Raw genomic sequence first — 18,085 nt, forward strand, 5'->3', positions numbered from 1 at the left:
GAAAGATTGAGAATAGCTTCAATCTTTTCTTCCCAAGTTTTTCCGCAAGCAAAATAGGATTTAACTTGATATGAAGCTCTATGGTGTAGGCCATGGCCCCCACATGGGATGGGCTGACAGGGCTCTAGCCCTGGGGCCCGGGACAATTCTAATAATTTTTTGAATTTTTCACGCTATAAATTAACTATAGAAGGGCCCGTGAAAAGTCTGGCCGGGGGGCCCGCCAAAGATCCCAGTCTAGGGGCCCTGTTCTAAGATGTGGGGGCCATGGTGTAGGCTATAGTAGGCTCTTTACGATTTAATTAAGAAAAGTAAAACTGAGTGAGGTGAAGAGGATCTTACCGTTTATACAATACTCAAAAACATTCAAATAGATTTTCCTGCAAGGGAAAAAGGTCATTGTCGAAAGGTAAATTTATAGATAAGATTTAGATAAGGTAACAAAGAAATTCGTATTTTAAAACCAGCTGAAAATTCGTTATAAGCGTACTTTGCTGAAACTGGTGTTCGTTATAAGCAATCAAAATAACAGAGATGCAATACGCATTTCACGGGACATGGAAAAACTTCGTTATATACGAAAATTCGTAATATCCGTGTTCGTTATAAGCGGATCCGACTGTATATGTTGGATTGGATTGGATTTTAAATTTTCTGGCGCAAGGACCAATTTGGTTAAACTGCGCCAAAACAAATGATTATAAAAATAAGAAAAATCATCCTTTTGTCATGTCAAAATACTAAAATTATGCATGATAAAAAGCAACGTAAAGCATAAAACAATGACATGAATTGTAAAAATCTATAATTTGTTATAAAAACCAATGACTTTAATGAATTTAAAAATGCGAGATGCATCGCTATAGTCATTTAAAATGTCATGAAGTGAAAGATGACTTTGACCAAAAGCGGTCGTAAAATGATGACGATGATATGAACAAGTAAAAGCATGAGCAATGGTCAATGGACTTTGACAATGTGGGCACTGTGGCTGACTCTCTCGTAATAAAAGATATGATTGTGTGATACGACTGTGCCCTATGCGTAACCGGGCAAGCAGAACTTCCTCCTTTCCGTTAGTTCTGCAGCTCGAACGCCAATGGCCAAGTGTGGGCTTGATGGCATGCAATTTATTGTTAACTTCATTATTCCAGTGCTCTTGCCAGCGACGATGCATCACTTCCCGGAGGATTGAGAAGTGGTCACTGGCAGGAACCAAACGGCTATTGTCAATGTTAGTTGTTGTTCGAGCTGCGGTGTCTGCTTTTTCGTTGCCCGGTATTCCTACATGACCTGGTACCCAGTAAAATTTTACTGTGGTACCGTGATGGATGAGGTGATTTAATTCATGAAAAATGGCATGAATGAATGGATGAGTGTGAAACGTACAGGAACTCAGTGCTTGTAATGCGCTGAGAGAGTCGCTATAGATGATGCATCGTCGGTGGCGTTTACGTCGTATATGACGTAGAGCCTGAATTAATGCGTACAGTTCTGCCGAATATATAGTGAATGTGTCTGGAAGTTTGAAAGATGTCTCCTCACAGCAGATGTAGGCACAAACGACGTGGCCAGGGCTCTTGGAGCCGTCGGTATATATGGGGAAGTACCTGTTGTACCTACCCCTGTGCCTAAAGAATATCTGTCGATATATGACATCTGCTGTGGTGGCTCTAGGGTATAATGATAATGAAAGAGAGACATCTGGCAGAGACTGCTCCCATGGTGCCAGTTGCCAAGCAACTGGGGCCACACGACTGATGTCTAATTCTAGTTCATCCACAAGTGCCCTCATACGAAGACCGTAATATGGAACACATGAAGGCCGAGCAGCAAATAGTCTATGAAATGAGGGATTAAAAATGACACGATGAAGTGGATGATCTGGAAAAGACTTCATCTTGATAAAATATTTCAAGGAAAGTTGCTGGCGTCTTGATGTCAGTGATGGCTCGTTGCATTCGACATACAGGCTCTCCATTGGAGACGTCCGGAAAGCTCCAGAGCAAATCCGCAGGGCGAGATGGTGGACTGGGTCGAGCACACTCAGATAGCTCCGAGGTGCCGACCCGTATACAATGGAGCCGTAGTCGAGCTTCGATCTTATTAAAGCTTTATGTAAGTGGAGGAGCGACTTACGGTCAGCTCCCCACGATGTAGAAGAGATGACCTTCAAGAGGTTCATCGTCTTCATGCAACGAGCTCTTAATTGCGCAATTTGAGGTTTGAAAGTGAGTTTATTGTCAAATGTGATGCCGAGGAATTTAGTATTTTCTACAATAGGTATTAGATTGTTATTGAGAAACAACTGTGGGTCATCTCGACGCCGACAAAAGTGCATAGCAACAGTCTTGTCAGCGGAGAATGAAAAGCCGTTATTATGAGCCCACTTGCTAATCTTGTTGAGAGCGGTTTGTAATTGTCTCTCGGCTGACCTCATATTCACTGATTGGTAAGATATCAACAGATCATCCACGTAGAGTGCGCCAGTGACAGACAACGGGAGTTGGTTCAACACCCCGTTGAGTCTTAAAATAAAAAGTGTTACACTTAAAATGCTACCTTGAGGTATACCTTGTTCTTGAATTTGGGGAGCTGATAACGTGCTTCCGATCCGTACCTAAAAGATGCGGCGAGCAAGAAAGTTCTTAATGAAAATGGGCAAGTTGCCCCGCAAGCCGCTATTATAGAGGTCGAAAAGAATTCCGTGCCTCCAAGTACGGTCGTAGGCCTTTTCTATGTCGAAAAATATGGCTAGCATATGCTCCCTCTTCACAAATGCTTGTCTTATTGATGTCTCAAGGCGTAACAGATTGCATGTTGTGGACCTGAACCGTCTAAAGCCGCTTTGATGTTTCGATAAAATATTGTTAACCTCAAGGTAGTGCATAAGGCGATAGTTGACCATGCGTTCCATAAGCTTACATAGACAACTGGTCAAAGCAATAGGTCTGTAACTGTTAGGTTGCTGTGGATTTTTGCCAGGCTTCGGGAATGCAAGAACTATGGCTGCTCGCCAGGTGTCAGGAAATGAATGGCTGACCCAGATCCGATTGAATAAAATAAGTAAATGTGACAGTGACTCTGGTGATAGATGCCGAATCATGGAATAATGAATAGCATCGGGCCCTACAGCTGAGTCAGGACTTCGCTGCAAGGCCGTCGTCAGTTCATGAAGGGTGAACAATGAGTTGTACCCCTCCGGTGTAAAAGGCCGGAAGGTGTACGATGTACAAGACAGCGGCGAAATGGGCGGCGATGGCATCCGCAATATCCCTCACATCGCTGATAATAGTGCCATTGGTATTTAAAATGGTAAGTGGATGAGACTGATAATGACCATTGATTTTTCGGATCCGGTCCCAAATGACTTTAGATGAAGTAGATGAATTGATTCCCGTGGTAAACTTTTGCCAGGACTCGCGTTGAGCCTGGCGCCTGGTTCTTCTCGCTATCGCCTTTGCTTTTAAAAATGCCAACTTGTTGTCATGGGTAGGATACCGCCGGAACCTACTCCATGCTTTTTTTTGTGCTTTAATAGTAAGATTACATTCGTGGTTCCACCAAGGCTTAGGAAATTTAGGAAGTTTCGAGGAGACTTTGGGTATTGTTTCATTTGCTGCAGAGATGATACAACTGGTTACAAGGTCGACACAGTGGTTGACGTCGGATTGCGAAACCATATCCTCCGTGATTTCTGCCTTGACCGTGAAGTCTGCCCATCGGGCGGCCACAAGCTTCCACCGAGGAGGACCCTCAGGTATGCTATGGCTTCGATCAAGGCACTTAACCACTAGAGGAAAATGATTGCTCCCGTGGAGGTCTGGATCAACCGACCAGGACCAGTTGGGCAAGAGTGAAGGTGAGCATAACGATAAATCTATTGCAGTGAAACTATTGTTTGGGGCATGGAGATGAGTGAAACTGCCATCATTCATGATGGCGAGGTTCATGTCGTCTAACAGACGATCAACCATTTCCCCACGAGGGGTGTTGCTGTTAGAACCCCATATCATGTTATGAGCATTGAAGTCTCCAAGAAGAAAAAATGGTGGAGGTAATTGATCAATCAGATCTTCTAGATCTCTCTGTAAGATGGTGTCATTTGGTGGTAAATAAATGGAACAGATGGTAATTCTTAGGCCAGTGGAAATTTCCACCGCGATGGCTTGCAGGTTCGTGCGCAGCGTTAGAACGCACGACGACACGTGATGTGGAACCAGCAGAGCAACACCGTGGTAAGCTCTACTCCCGTCATCGTAATCGATACGGAACAGGGAATGTCGCCTGATGTTCCATGTCTCCGAGGGCTTCGTAAAAGTTTCCTGGAGTGCCACGCAAACAGGATGATAGCGATTGATCAAATCCTTGAGATCTTCATAATTGGACCACGAATGTTCTATTAGATTATGTTGGCCATAAATTAGGTAGAAGTAGACGGTTCGAGGTCTTTAAATTTATTCCGGTCTAGTTTCCGGCGAGTACCACCAGATTCTGATGGATTATCAAGATCCATGTCACCAATTGACTTGTCATCAATTAGTGACACATTCTTGAGGGTGGGACATTTTATTGCTCTCTGTATTGCTTTTCTTGAATATCCGGTCTTTTTAGATTTATTTCCAGAATTAATCTTGGGTTTAGTACCAGTAGGTTTTTTGAATGTGTGCGCTGTTGCTTTTCCTGCCTCTTCTTTGGAGGTAGTGGACTCCCTCCGGAATCCAGCAGAGCAACAGCAGCCACAACTATTGCACGGTTGGTTAGATGATGATGTTTGAGTTGATGTATCAGCTATTGGTTCAGTCTGAGTTGTTACAGATGCTTTGGTGATATTGTTAGTCGTATTCGCTGTTGATGGATTTGTTACCATATTAGAGTATGATCTACTATCTATTGGAGTTTGGTTAGGGAGTATACGACGGCGTGCTTCAATATATGAGATGTTATTAAAGACCTTGATCTTCTGGATCTCTTTTTCTTCATTCCATTTCGGACACTTTCTGTCAAATGCGGGGTGGTCGCCACCGCAATTGACGCGCTTGAATGGTGAATTAGTGCAGTTGTCCGAAATGTGGTCCTTCTCACCGCATTTTGCGCAGGTAGGTTGACTGCGGCACGCCGTTCGTGAGTGACCTTATTTTTGGCAGTTGAAGCATCGAACAGGGTTGGGAATGTATGGCCGGATTTTGAGGTTATAATAACCTATTTTGATATCTTTCGGCAATGTTGGTGATGAGAATGTGAGAATTATGTTTCGTGTGGGAGCTGGATTGCCATCTTTGCGGCTCATAATATGTTTGGCAGATGTTACGCCTTGAGACGCCAGCTCTTGTATTAACACAAGAGCTGGCGTCTCAAGGAATAATAACGTGAATAATTCAACGTGGGATGGATTTTGACTGTTATTGGAATGTCTCCGAGAGATGTGAGCTTTTGAATGAGTTCGGCTTGTTTGGGTGTGTTAGTTTCGATGAGAAGGTCTCCTGAACGAAGGGCCTTCACCAATTTTAAGGTACCAACTGTGCCATAGAGAGCTTTATCTATTACAAATGGTGATACTTTGGCCAGTGGTTTTTCGGCATCTGAAGAGTGCAGAAAGAAAAATGAGACAGTTGATGAATTTGAAGCAGTTACATTGACATGTGTTTGGTTTGAAGCAGTTCTTTGACGTTTTGGTGCATTTTGATTTTTTCCCATATTTGAATGGGTATTGTTCCACTCCCACCCACCATGCAGCCCTACGAGGGGACGCGCACACGTAACCGGTGAAGGTTAGTAGCAACGTCAGGTTAGGTGGGAGCTATACACCACCAAAGCAGGCGAGCAGACGCGTTCAAGATCCAAGATCGTCGTGAAGCAGCACCAACAAACCTCAACGACGTCCGGCAGGCCCGGTCCCTCTACCTGCCCAGTAGTGTAACCCCTTCAGCCACCGAGGCGACCACAGCCGATTGACCTGGACGGGGCTAATCCAAGCCTCCCGTTTCGGCTGAATCCGAGGCCAAAGCTAGCGCATCAGGCTAACCAGGATCCCCATCTCCAGCCTTACGGGTCTCCACGCACGGCAAACACGCAGGTAGACAGCGTCCCAGACAGAGCATACGCTAGAAGCAACGCCCCGTCTGGGAGGACCCCTCCCCGCCTAAGCGGGGTCCACAATGAGGGGTTGGACACAAGACACAAACATGTACAGGACAAAACAAGACGCAAGACAAGTACTGCAAGATGTGTAGAAAAAAAACATGTAATCTGGGCTATTGAAAGTGAAGGATATGAGCACAAATAAGCGATGACAATGGCGTGTGATAGATTTAGCATTACCCAGGGTGCACCACGAGGAGGCCTATCACATTACACCCCTGACTGTATATGTAACATGTCCTGACTGACTGAATGTGCAATTAAAAATGACATAGTGAGCGTGAATAACATTACGGCTGATGAAATTAGGCAATCACCTAAGAATACAAAGTCTTGATGGGATTCCTGTATATATTGTTAAAGCTTGTATGTATATCCTTTATTGATCATTTTTAATTTGTCAATGAAGTCTAGAATTTTTTCTCATGAATGGAAAAAAATCCAAAATAATTCCAATTTATAAGAAGGGGGATAAGGCCTGTCTAACAAACTATAGACCGGTGGCAATTATTTCTTGTTTTTCAAAAATTTTCGAATCTGTTATACACTGCTGGCCACCCAAATTGCAACACCAAGAAAGACAAGAGATATCGCAACAATATTTATTTTGTAGATAACATGTTGACCAAGCATCAAATGATTAAATTTATAGACTTCTGTGAAGTGTGGTTCCTGCCAAAATCAGTAGCCAGAGTAGCCGCAATTGTTGGAGATCACCGCTGCCACACGCCTCGGCATTGATTCAAAGAGACTTTGGATGTGTTCTTGGGGTACAGCAGACCAAGCAGCTTCCACGCGTTGCCAAAGTTGATCTGGTGTGGCAGCTGGGGATGTAATCTGGGTCAATCGTTGAGCAACCATGGACCACATGTTTCTATCGGCGAAAGATCCGGAGAGCGAGCTGGCCAGGGAAGCAATTCAATCTGGCGATTGACGAAGAACCTTTGGACAATGCGTGCCACGTGTGGTCGCGCATTATCCTGTTGAAATATGGCTGTGGGCAAGCCCTGAAGGTAAGGAAGGACAACTGGCTCCAACACCTCGGAGATGTAGCGCTGGCTTTTTAAAGTACCGGCAATGCGTACTAGAAGAGTGCGAGAGTGATATCCAATACCGCCCCATACCATAATACCCGGTGCAGTACCAGTGTGGCGGTGCATAACGCAGCTGTTCAGCATCCTCTCTCCACGGTGTCTCCAGACTCGAATCCGACCATCGTGGTGTTGCAGACAGAAGCGTGACTCGTCAGTAAAGACAATTTCATTCCATTGTGCCGTCCACATCCTTCTTTCATCGCACCATTGGCGGCGGAGACGTCTGTGGTTCTGCGTCAAGGGTAGACGAAGCAATGGACGTCTTGCGGACAGACCACTCTGCTGTAAACGGCGTCGAATGGTACGCGCAGACACTGGATGATGCGGTACAGACTGAATGTGCTGTGCTATGGTTCGTGATGTGGCTGAGCGATCCGTCACTGCCATACGCACAATACGCCTGTCATCACGTGAAGTGGTGCACTGAGGTGGATGCGAACGAACACGTCGGTCCGCCGTACCCTCCTGCATCCAACGATCACATATCCGCATTACAGTTGTTTGGTTTCGTCCAACACGACTACCGATTTCCCTGAAAGATAATCCACAATCTCGGTAGGCCACTATCCTTCCTCTGTCGAACTCGGATACTTGATCAAAAGATGATCGCTGTTTTCTACGAGGCATAATTGATCGTCTTTTTGAAAAAACCACAAGAAAAACACAATTGCCGTACTTCAAATCGTCGAAATCTCCAAGCCTTAAATAGCGCTTTGAAGTGGCGCCACAGGCGCGCGTGATGTGCGTCTGCGCTGAAATTCTAATCATTTGCATATCTCACCTCCACTAATGCATGTTGTAAATTTCATATTATTTGCATGCTTCCTTCAGGGTGTTGCATTTACGGTGGCCAGCAGTGTACATGCGAGAATATATCCTCAAATTAACAAACTCATATCAGTGAATCAACATGGTTTCATGCCAAAAAGATCTACTGTGACTAATTTGATGAACCTTAATCTTAACATAATTGAATCAATTAATAGAAATGCCTAATTGGATGTCATCTATACTGAATTTGCTAAAGTATTCGATAAAATTCATCATGCTATTTTATCTGAAAAATTAAGAACATTTAGTTTTAATTGTGAACTTGTGGATTGGTTTAGTAGTTATCTTCAAGGCAGAATTTGTTATAAATTGTATTGTTCCTCATTAAGCAAAAGTGTTAATGTAACATGCGGGATCCCTCAAGGATCGATTTTAGGACCGTTATGCTTTTTAATTTTCATCAATGATCTTGCTAAAATCTTTGAAAAGTGTCTGATGTTCACCAATGCATTTAGATTTTCAGAATTATTGATAATGTTGCATCGTGCAATAGAGCAAGATATAAAACTTCTGTCTGCATGGTGTGATTGAAATTATTTGTATTTGAATATTGATAAATGTTTTGTAACCACTTATAGTCACAAATTTTCGCCTATAACTCATTCATACCATGTAGATAATATTGCTTTGTCAAGGACAGAATCAACGACTGATCTTGGTGTCATATTCTACTGATTTTACTTTCTCAAAACGCATAAATAAGATATTGTTTTTAGTTCTTACAAAAAACTTGGCTACATTATGAGAATGACCAGAGATTTTACAGATACTAAAGTTCTAAAACTGTGCTGTTTAACTCTATTATTCGATCCAAACTAGAATATGCATGCATTATTTGGAACCCAGTTCATGATTACCAAACAAAATTATTGGAGTCTGTGCAATATAAATTTCTCAAGAATTTGTTTTCCAAAAAGTTCGGTGTTAATCATGATATTCTTACTGATACGTTTTTAAGCTCGTTATTTCATATTGTTAGTCTAAGTAATCGTAGGGATTTTTTTTTTTTTGATATAATTTTTCTATAAGTTATTTCATAATAAGATTGATTGTGGGCAAATTTTACAGGAAGTGAAGATTAATGTTCCAAAGCATCGAACGAGATTTTATAATTTATTTGCAACTAAGATCGACAAATCAAATTTAGGTCATTGTGATTCAGTCATCTATATAATTGTCGAACAGGGCATCTAGATATTTTTTATTCCCCTTTAGAGAATTTTAGAAATCACCTTTTTAAACTATAATTTTTTTTATGTTTTTATATTCTTAATTTTATATATTTTATGTTTAATTTTTTGCATTTATCTATTTTTTTATTGCATTTTAAAATCAACTTTATTTGACGTTTTAAACTATTTCAAATTTTTAGTCCGTATGAGAGTAATGTATATTTGTTTTCATTTACTTATACATTTTTTATTCTTTGTTCATTTATGTAGTTTTTATTGTCTGTGTTTTTTTTGTGCACTTTGTTTATTTTTTTTTACTCTCTCCAACTATAACTGGACTTTTTCTCTGTTGTAGGAATGTAATGAATAAATAAATAATCATTATCATTTCTATAGTTGAATAACTCATCATCCCCGAGCCAAAACCGCTGAAGCTATAAATGTAAAATTTGGTCAGTAGTTTCATTTCACAAGGAAAAGACTCACTAAGAATGGTTTTTTTTTTCAAAACTCGACCTCTAATGGGATTATAAGGGGGTTCAAAGGTTATATGGGGCGATGATTGCTGAGCTGAAATCATTGAAGCTATAAATATGAAATTTGTTCAGTATTATATTTTAGAGAGAGATTATTTTATTATATAAGTGACTCACTAAGACGGGATTTCTGGAAATTGAACCTTGAACCTTGAACATTGAACCTTGAATTGAACGTTCAGATGTTATCAGTGGGCAAATGTTATATTTAATATAATATTAAATCCATTGCAGAACAATTTTCAGATTAAAAAATCCACGCGAGTGAAGCCGCGTTAACAGTTGGTATATTGTATAATACAAGGTTATTTCCTAGCCTGTCGTAAACCATGTTATTCGAAACGCTGAAAATGTCTGGTTTCAGATATCGATTGATGCTCGAAAAATTTCCGCAACACTATTTTTTTTTTATTTTGAAAATTGTGGGGAAACTATAATTACACATCTCTCTTCATCGAATAATATTCAATTACGAAAACTAATTAAAAGTTCACGAAACTGTCTACCTCGCACTCTCCAATTATTTGTTATTGGGAAAAATTCAGATACACTGACTAATTTGTCTAAAGAGGAAGCAAATATTTATTTCACCGAAGAAATAGTGCGATGAGAGGTATATTCACTTAATGAGATAGAAGGGTATAGAAATAGAAAGACAACGTCACACAAGAACTGTTTGGAAGACGAAGCCGTTCGTTAATTAAAGACAAGTTCAACAAAGCGTATTTATGCCGGTGTTTTTTAGACCATCTCATTTTTTTTATATACGATAGGTCATTACTGAAATAGAGATCAGAGTGTATAAAACAGATATATTTATATAAGTCGTGTAATATTTATTATATATATATATATATATATATGCGCATTTTCAAAATAAACTTCTCAAATTATTTTTCGCAAACAACATAATTTAAAGGGAGAATTTTCATCGCAATTATCAAATATATCCAGCACAGACAAAATTGTTGCCGCGATTTTTTTCTTCGTGATACAGTTTGAATTATACACAATAAATTACCGTTTTTCTTGCATTAAGGGCAGTAATGTTTAAAAAAAGTATTTATGAGTTTATATATAAAACGTATATCTCTGTATGCGGAGGTGAAGGGCACATTGTTCATTTTCGTTAATATTGTGATAACGTGATTAATTTGCCGTACTTTCATTACCTTACACTTAGGTACAGGATATTTAGTGATGCGATGCTACATCGATTACGAACGAGAACATAACTAAAACTTTAATAATAAACATCCAGCAAGACATCCGTTACCATAACAACCGAGCCGACATTCCAATGCCATACTGTTGCCATTCCGCAACTCGTTATAATAATGAACATAAATTAATAACATCTTCAACATCTTCCTCCCTTTAGGGGAAAACCATAAGTTTCTTATAATTTGTGAGAGTAAGTCAGCCTGGATGGAAGCTTTACCAGGCGACCCGATCTTGTGACCGTGTAACATCCATTATCCCGGATTGTCTGTGATGACGGACCTGCTACCTGTTTCTGTGGTGTTGGAACCTGGCATTGGGGTGATACCTCATCTTTGGTTGCTGGAGATTTAGGACCACTTCTTTCTGGCTTGTACTCGGGGTGAACTATCTCTGTGGTCCTTAGCCGAAAAAAATTAGTTGAGCACCGATTATAGTCCTTAGCTGGCCGGTAGTTGGACTTTTTGATACTATCTCTAAGCTAAGGACTTTTCAAAAGTAGTTATTAGGACCGCTTCCATTTTGGAAACGAGGAAATTTCGCCGAGAGAGAAAGTTGCAGCGAGATCGCGCTCTTTAATATTTAGCGGTGAAATATGCTGTTTTTTTATGAAGCAAACAATTTTATTCAACAGAAAAGAATGATAAAACTTCCTTTACATCGTTGATGTCTTTGAAGTTATTCATCGTTACATCCTCCAAGTGGTCTACGCAAGGGCGTAGCCAGGGGGGGGGGGGACTTGGGGGTCTGGTCCCCCCCCCGAAATGTGAGAAAATGACCGAAAAAAGGGAAAAAGATGGCCAAATCTTCGGGGGGGGGGGACCACCCCCCGAACGAAATTTCTGGCTACGCCCCTGGGTCTACGTACGTGTATGTTTACATCGGCGAGCGAAGCCACGACGAAGTGCTAGCATGTTTATACTAAGGTAAGAATTATTTTAATGCTATCACACAAACTATATCGCAAGAGTTTTTTTTTAAATATATTCATAATATTTTTTTGCCTGGTAAATGCGTTATTTAGAAATATAAATGGCCATAATGTCACGCAAATCAATACTGAAAAATATCAAATAGCTCATGTATATTTTGGTTTGTATTGAAAATATTTACATAGCAAATGAAATATGAATCTGCAATTACTATAATATCGGTTTTGCATTATATGTGTTTTGCTAAATAACATTTTTTAATGAAAAATTGTGGCTAAATAAATTGAGCATGTGTGTAAATAAATAATTTGAATATTATTGATACGATATATAAAAATTGTGCTTGGATGACTATGCTATGTAATCAGCAGTAAATAAGGAAATTGTAAATTTGTATTTTAGATTAATCCCCACTTCAATGCATAAAGAAATTGATAAGCTACTATTGATTGATAATAAATTATTGCACGTAACACTGACAAAAATTTGAATTATTTTTTTGTGATAAGCAATGTTAAATTAAAATAAAGCGTGGTAGATTTGCAGTATAATGTTAAGTATTAATTTCTGTAAATTGCATGCACCGAAGGATTAAAATCTTGATTTGATTATCAATCCTGAACTGTTCAAATGAATGATATTGTAAGACTTAGCGAAAGTAAAATTTTTAGAAGAAAAAAATCATATGCAACTTCTTGGAAAATTGCACTCTGTAACTCGCTCTGAGATGAAGCATATTTATTAATTATATTTTGTTGAGATATAAAAAAATGAAATTCGTACAATGGGACTAAAAAACAAAGTTGGAATTTTTTGGCACAGTTTTTAGTGTTGAAGTACAGTATATGCGCCATCATCATGAGAGAAGCAGGTGACTGTTCGAAACTTATTACTACTTCAGTATTTGGTGTTATGCTGAGTTCAAATATAATTTTTTGCTGACGATTGTGTTTGATTTTATATATATTACATATGTGTATGGTTAAACATACCTTTTAGAATTTTTTATCTCGGATTGGACAAAAAAATTATTCCTCGTCAAATATTTCCAAGTTTAAAATAGAACATTTCGAGACTTTACGGAATTTATAAATTTTTAAGAAGCATTTATTTTTTGACCACGTTAGTAAACAGCTGATGCATTTGTGTATACATTTGTGAGACTTTTCTAATTCAAAAAATTTTGTTCCCTAGGAACTTGGTAAAAACAAAGGTAATTTTAAAATTCTATGTATGTGCCTTTAAGTAATATAGTTTCCGTTATTTTCATGTAAAATAAAATATTTCCATGCATGATTTAAGGACACATATTTCAACATTATATCACCACATTTTTACTGATTTCATTTGTATCCACAACCCTAGTGGAATAAATACAGTTGAATGCCACCATCTGTTCAAAAAGAATTTTGGCGTTATATCAGATCATAGTCAGAATAGCATTTCGGAGAGGCTGTATTACATAATTTTACATGTTTATTACGAAATGTTATATTTCAGTATCTAATTTATGTTTCTCCACGAATAAAATAACCTATTTTAATGCATTCAATTTTAAATTGAGAAAATTTATAAAATTGTAAACACTGTACAATCACTTGAATATTTCTCAATATCAAACTTATATAACAGAAATAACTGTTACCTCTGAAATTATTTCAGTTCTGCATAAATTTAGCGGCAAATTTTATATGTGCAAAAACAAAATATAAAAAGGGGGAAAATTGAGAGATGATTTTTTGTCCTGCTCTAAATTTGACCAGTGTGAGTAAAAAGATGCACTGTTGAAAACCTTGTCTATGCAACCTTGAACAAACTGGTGCAGTATGCTTGTGTGGTACACATTCCCTTATCAACAAATCCATTTCTTTGCATAGATTGGATCTTTATAAATGGGCTTTGTAAAGCACTATCAAAACCACACACCAGTCTCTATTCTTTAAATCATTTGCTCAGACTTGTTATGTAGACCGATAATAGCAATGGAATGAAAAGATAAATCCTCAACTCCCATATAAAAGCAAAATTATAGGAAAGGAAATGTGGGAATTCTCGCAAAATGACAGACTTTGTATAAACCCAAACAATAGTTGGCATAACACGTTCGCGCTAAAATGGGTTTTTTTACATTATAGTCCATGTACTGTAAATTTGTGATGCTAAGCGGGGCTGGCGCTATAACAAGGTTTAACTTTATATAAATGAAAGGGAGGACATTAAAAAAACCGTTGAGAATTTTAGCTAACTGAAAAACTATGATATTTTAATTCTTTGAAAAAGTTATAATAATATTCACTTTGAGCAAATTTTGTGAATGGAAATAATAAAACAATCACTACCCTTGACAACAAATAATTTCATATCTTTTAATTACAGTGACATCATATGACACTGCAAAATTTCTATGTTACTATAAAATGAGTGTTCCCCGATGTACAAGGGATGTTTTAGAGTGAAGCTAAAAGTAGAGTGAAAAAACAGAATAAGCTGCCTGCCAAACAGTTTTTTGCTTCATGTGTCTGCGACCAAAATTTTAGGGTAGAAACAGGACTTGAAAAATTAAACATTTAAGAGGAATTTCACACGGAGCGGATGCGGACGCGGGTCCGGAAGAAGTTTTAACAATTGGAATATACTGCGCCTTTCAAACGAGCCGAAAAATCTCCGCTCCTAGGAAATGTTCATGCGGGTCCGGACGTCGTTCGCATGTGTCAAAACCTAAGTGCGAGCTCCGCATCCGCACATAGAAGTTTTGACAATAGGTTTATTCGGAGCTATTCACACGATGCGGATGCGGAGCGAATTCATCCGCATCTTTGGCTACTTTTTGAAGGTGATTTTTCACGGAATTTTTTTAATTATTTGCCATAAATACCCTTAAAAACACCATATGATGGTCCCTGCTCATTAATATAATGTACCCACATACGTCTATCCCTGCGTTTCCTTCTGAGATTGAGATATAGCAACTTTAACTGCCTTTTGTCCATATTTCACAATTTTATACAATAAAACCTGCCAACAACGGCCACTGACGGGACCAAAATTATAAGCCGTTCTGTTCATTACGAATATTTAATTGACATACTTTACTTTATAATACATACTTTAATAATTTTTAAATTTAATTTAAAATTTTTAATTTTTTTCTTTTTTAATTTTTAAAATTATTTAAAAAATATAAATATCTGAAATATTATTTTAAATATTTATTATTTTTTTAAATTTTTAATCTTTTAACTTTTTTAAACTTTAAAAAAAATACTTTTATTAAACAATGTTATCCACTTAGGGCCGGATTAAGACGTTTGAAGGCCCTAAGCACTTGAATATTTTTGGTGGTTCCCCGATACCTACAAGTATATTTTACTCGGTATTCAGTCTATAAACTGAAAAAAATGAAATTTTATATTTCAGAAGTGACTAATCTAAGGATGGGACTCTAAAAGGTTTATGAAAGTTATTTTATAAAACTTGAAAAAAGCATACAATAAATTGCAAATGCCACCGATAAATTTATTAGTTGCTTTTTTAAAAGAATTATTATAAAATTGTTATAGTGTAATCCGGACTTAAGGCCGGGATTATACTATAAAGTTTTGTAAAAGATCTTTTATAAAAGTTGAAAAATTCAACCAATAGGCGCATCGGTTGCATTCAAGCAAATGCAACCGGTGATCTTAATGGTTGAATTTTTCACGTTTTATCAAAGAGCTTTTACAAAACTTTTATAGTGTAATCCCGGCTTAAGGCCGATATTACACTGTAAAAGTTTGATAAAATTCATTTTATAAAACTTGAAAAATCCAGCCAATAAAGCTCACAGCTTACATTCGAGCAAATGCAACCGATCAGTTTAATGGTTGAATTTTTCAAATTTTATAAAAGAACTTTTATAAAACTATTATAGTGTAATCCCGGCCTAAGGCTGGTATTATCCTATAAAACTTTAATAAAAATTATTTTATAAAACTTGAAAAATGTAACCATTAAACACATCTGTTACATTCGAGCGAACTTAACTGATCCACCTATTGGTTGCATTTTTCAAGTTTTATAAACGAACTTTTATAGTTTAATCCCGGCCTAAGACAGAATTGTGATGTGAATATTTCTAAGCACAGGCATTTTGAAAGTCTCCATCCCTCCCCTTTTTTTCTACTTGCAAATTCTTTGATATTTCCTGAATTTTTTTTTTTTTTTTTTCGGAACATCCAATGTTTTGGATGTTTTTGGATTGAATTTTTCGAACATTGGATGTTTCTGGAATTTTTCTTTCATATTTTTTCCGAAAAGACAGATTTTTTTTTTTTCAAAATCTTTTGAACATATTTTAAGACATTTTCTCCCATCGACTACTTGTGAGGATCCGAATGAAGATATCTTTAGACCCATATTCTATGGGGCTCTAGATTAAACCACCAAAGAATGCCTCTAGGCTGCCTATGGGCACTGAATCAGGGGTGAAGGAGAAAAATAATTACAAAAATTGCGAAAATAGTTTTTATGCACGAATTTCAAACTAAAGATGCGGGCGAAACACCCGCATCTTTAGTGCTCGTGTGAAAGGGTATGCGGACCTGCGTCCGCTCCGTGTGAAAGGGGACTAAAGAACCGTGATGAACCACGAGCGGCGGAAATTTAAGTGAACCGTTTCCCGTTGAAACGTGTCCTGTAATTGTTCGGAAATGACCGGTGAGCCGCTTCGCTTTTTTCGCCCATGTTGCCTGCTCCTATTGGCTACTAATGAACCGCGATGAACCATGAGCGGCGGAAATTCAAGTGATCCGTTTCCTGTTAAAAGGCATCTCTATTGGTCGGAAATGAACCGTGAGCCGCTTCGCCGGCCACTGCTCTTCAGAACTTATACAACTAGTCTCTTCCCAATTCTCCACCCTTTCTTCTAAGAACACGTTGGCTAGGTTTTCTTCTTTTTCCCGTTTGTAAGGTTTTTTTTTTGCAAAAGGTTTTTTTAGAATCCCCCTTTCGCTTGTTTCTTTTTCAGTTTTACTTTTTTTTTTGCTGTTTCACCCCACATTGCGTACATCTCCTTGGAGGGGACGGAATATATCATTTTCCTTATTATTATTAATGTTATTTTGCCAGTGCAGTCCTAACGTTTCTCTTCTTGATCAATATAATTTTTTTTTCGATCTTTAACCCCGGATTTGGCGCCCCTTCAAGAGCGGCAAAAACCATTTTCCCTAATTTTTTTTTTGGTCAATAAGATTTTTTTTTGCCCTATCATCACTGATTTGCCCTTCCCCCACCTCCTACAGCGGACAGAAATCATTTCCCCTAATTTTTTTGTGGTTGTTTAAATTTTTTTTCACTCTTCCAGCTCGGATTTCTTCCAGCTCGTGCGTCCGCATCCGCTCCGTGTGAAAGGGGCCTAAGGCGTCGGCCAAATTTCTTAGCAGCCAAGCATATTTTTAAGAGAAATAGTGCAAAATAAAAAAAATTTATTCGACTTTTCCAGCACTTGATGACCTTCCCAATGTTAAAGATGCACAGACATAAATTCCAAAAAATTTGTGATCATGCATAAAAATTTTTGGTGCCAATGTAAATTTTTATTTTTGTGCCATGGCGACTTGGCTCCTGGGATTTGTCAAGCCCTAGGTAAATACATCTAGACATGAACAAGTGCATCTGTGTTCAATGTCAGGCCTCCCTTGCAAAACACTGTTGATGCATTTTGGTTCCTACTGTCATAAAATGGTGTCAAGTCGCCTCAATGTCGACAAAGTGCTATTGTACGTAGTTCATGTGTACTTATACAAGTACAACTAAAGATTGTGTTATAATCCAAAATAAAATGTATATCATATTTGAAGATTGATAAGCATCATAAAAGGTTTTTTTCCTTCTCTCATTCTAATTTCAGGTAAATCAACATTTGAAGATGCAGATAAAAATTAATGAATCCCTGAAGAATTTTTGTTATTGAAATAGTGATTTTTCTCTAATAAGCATTAAACAAATAAATTGTGATTATGATATCCCTCTATGGACTAATGTTATGTTTGAAATAAAATGTTTTTGTTTGACAAATCATGTGTGCAAGTTCTGTGATTTGTGTTTATTTTATATATCAATGTTTAATTCACGTTTCTATCAATAACCAATTGAAATGAAATATAAGGTCAAATGAGAGT

This window comes from Pholcus phalangioides, unplaced genomic scaffold (genome assembly GCF_987345545.1).
Source record: "Pholcus phalangioides strain wild (caught in Gottingen) unplaced genomic scaffold, Ppha-v1.0 ptg000017l_1, whole genome shotgun sequence".
NCBI lineage: Eukaryota > Metazoa > Arthropoda > Arachnida > Araneae > Pholcidae > Pholcus > Pholcus phalangioides.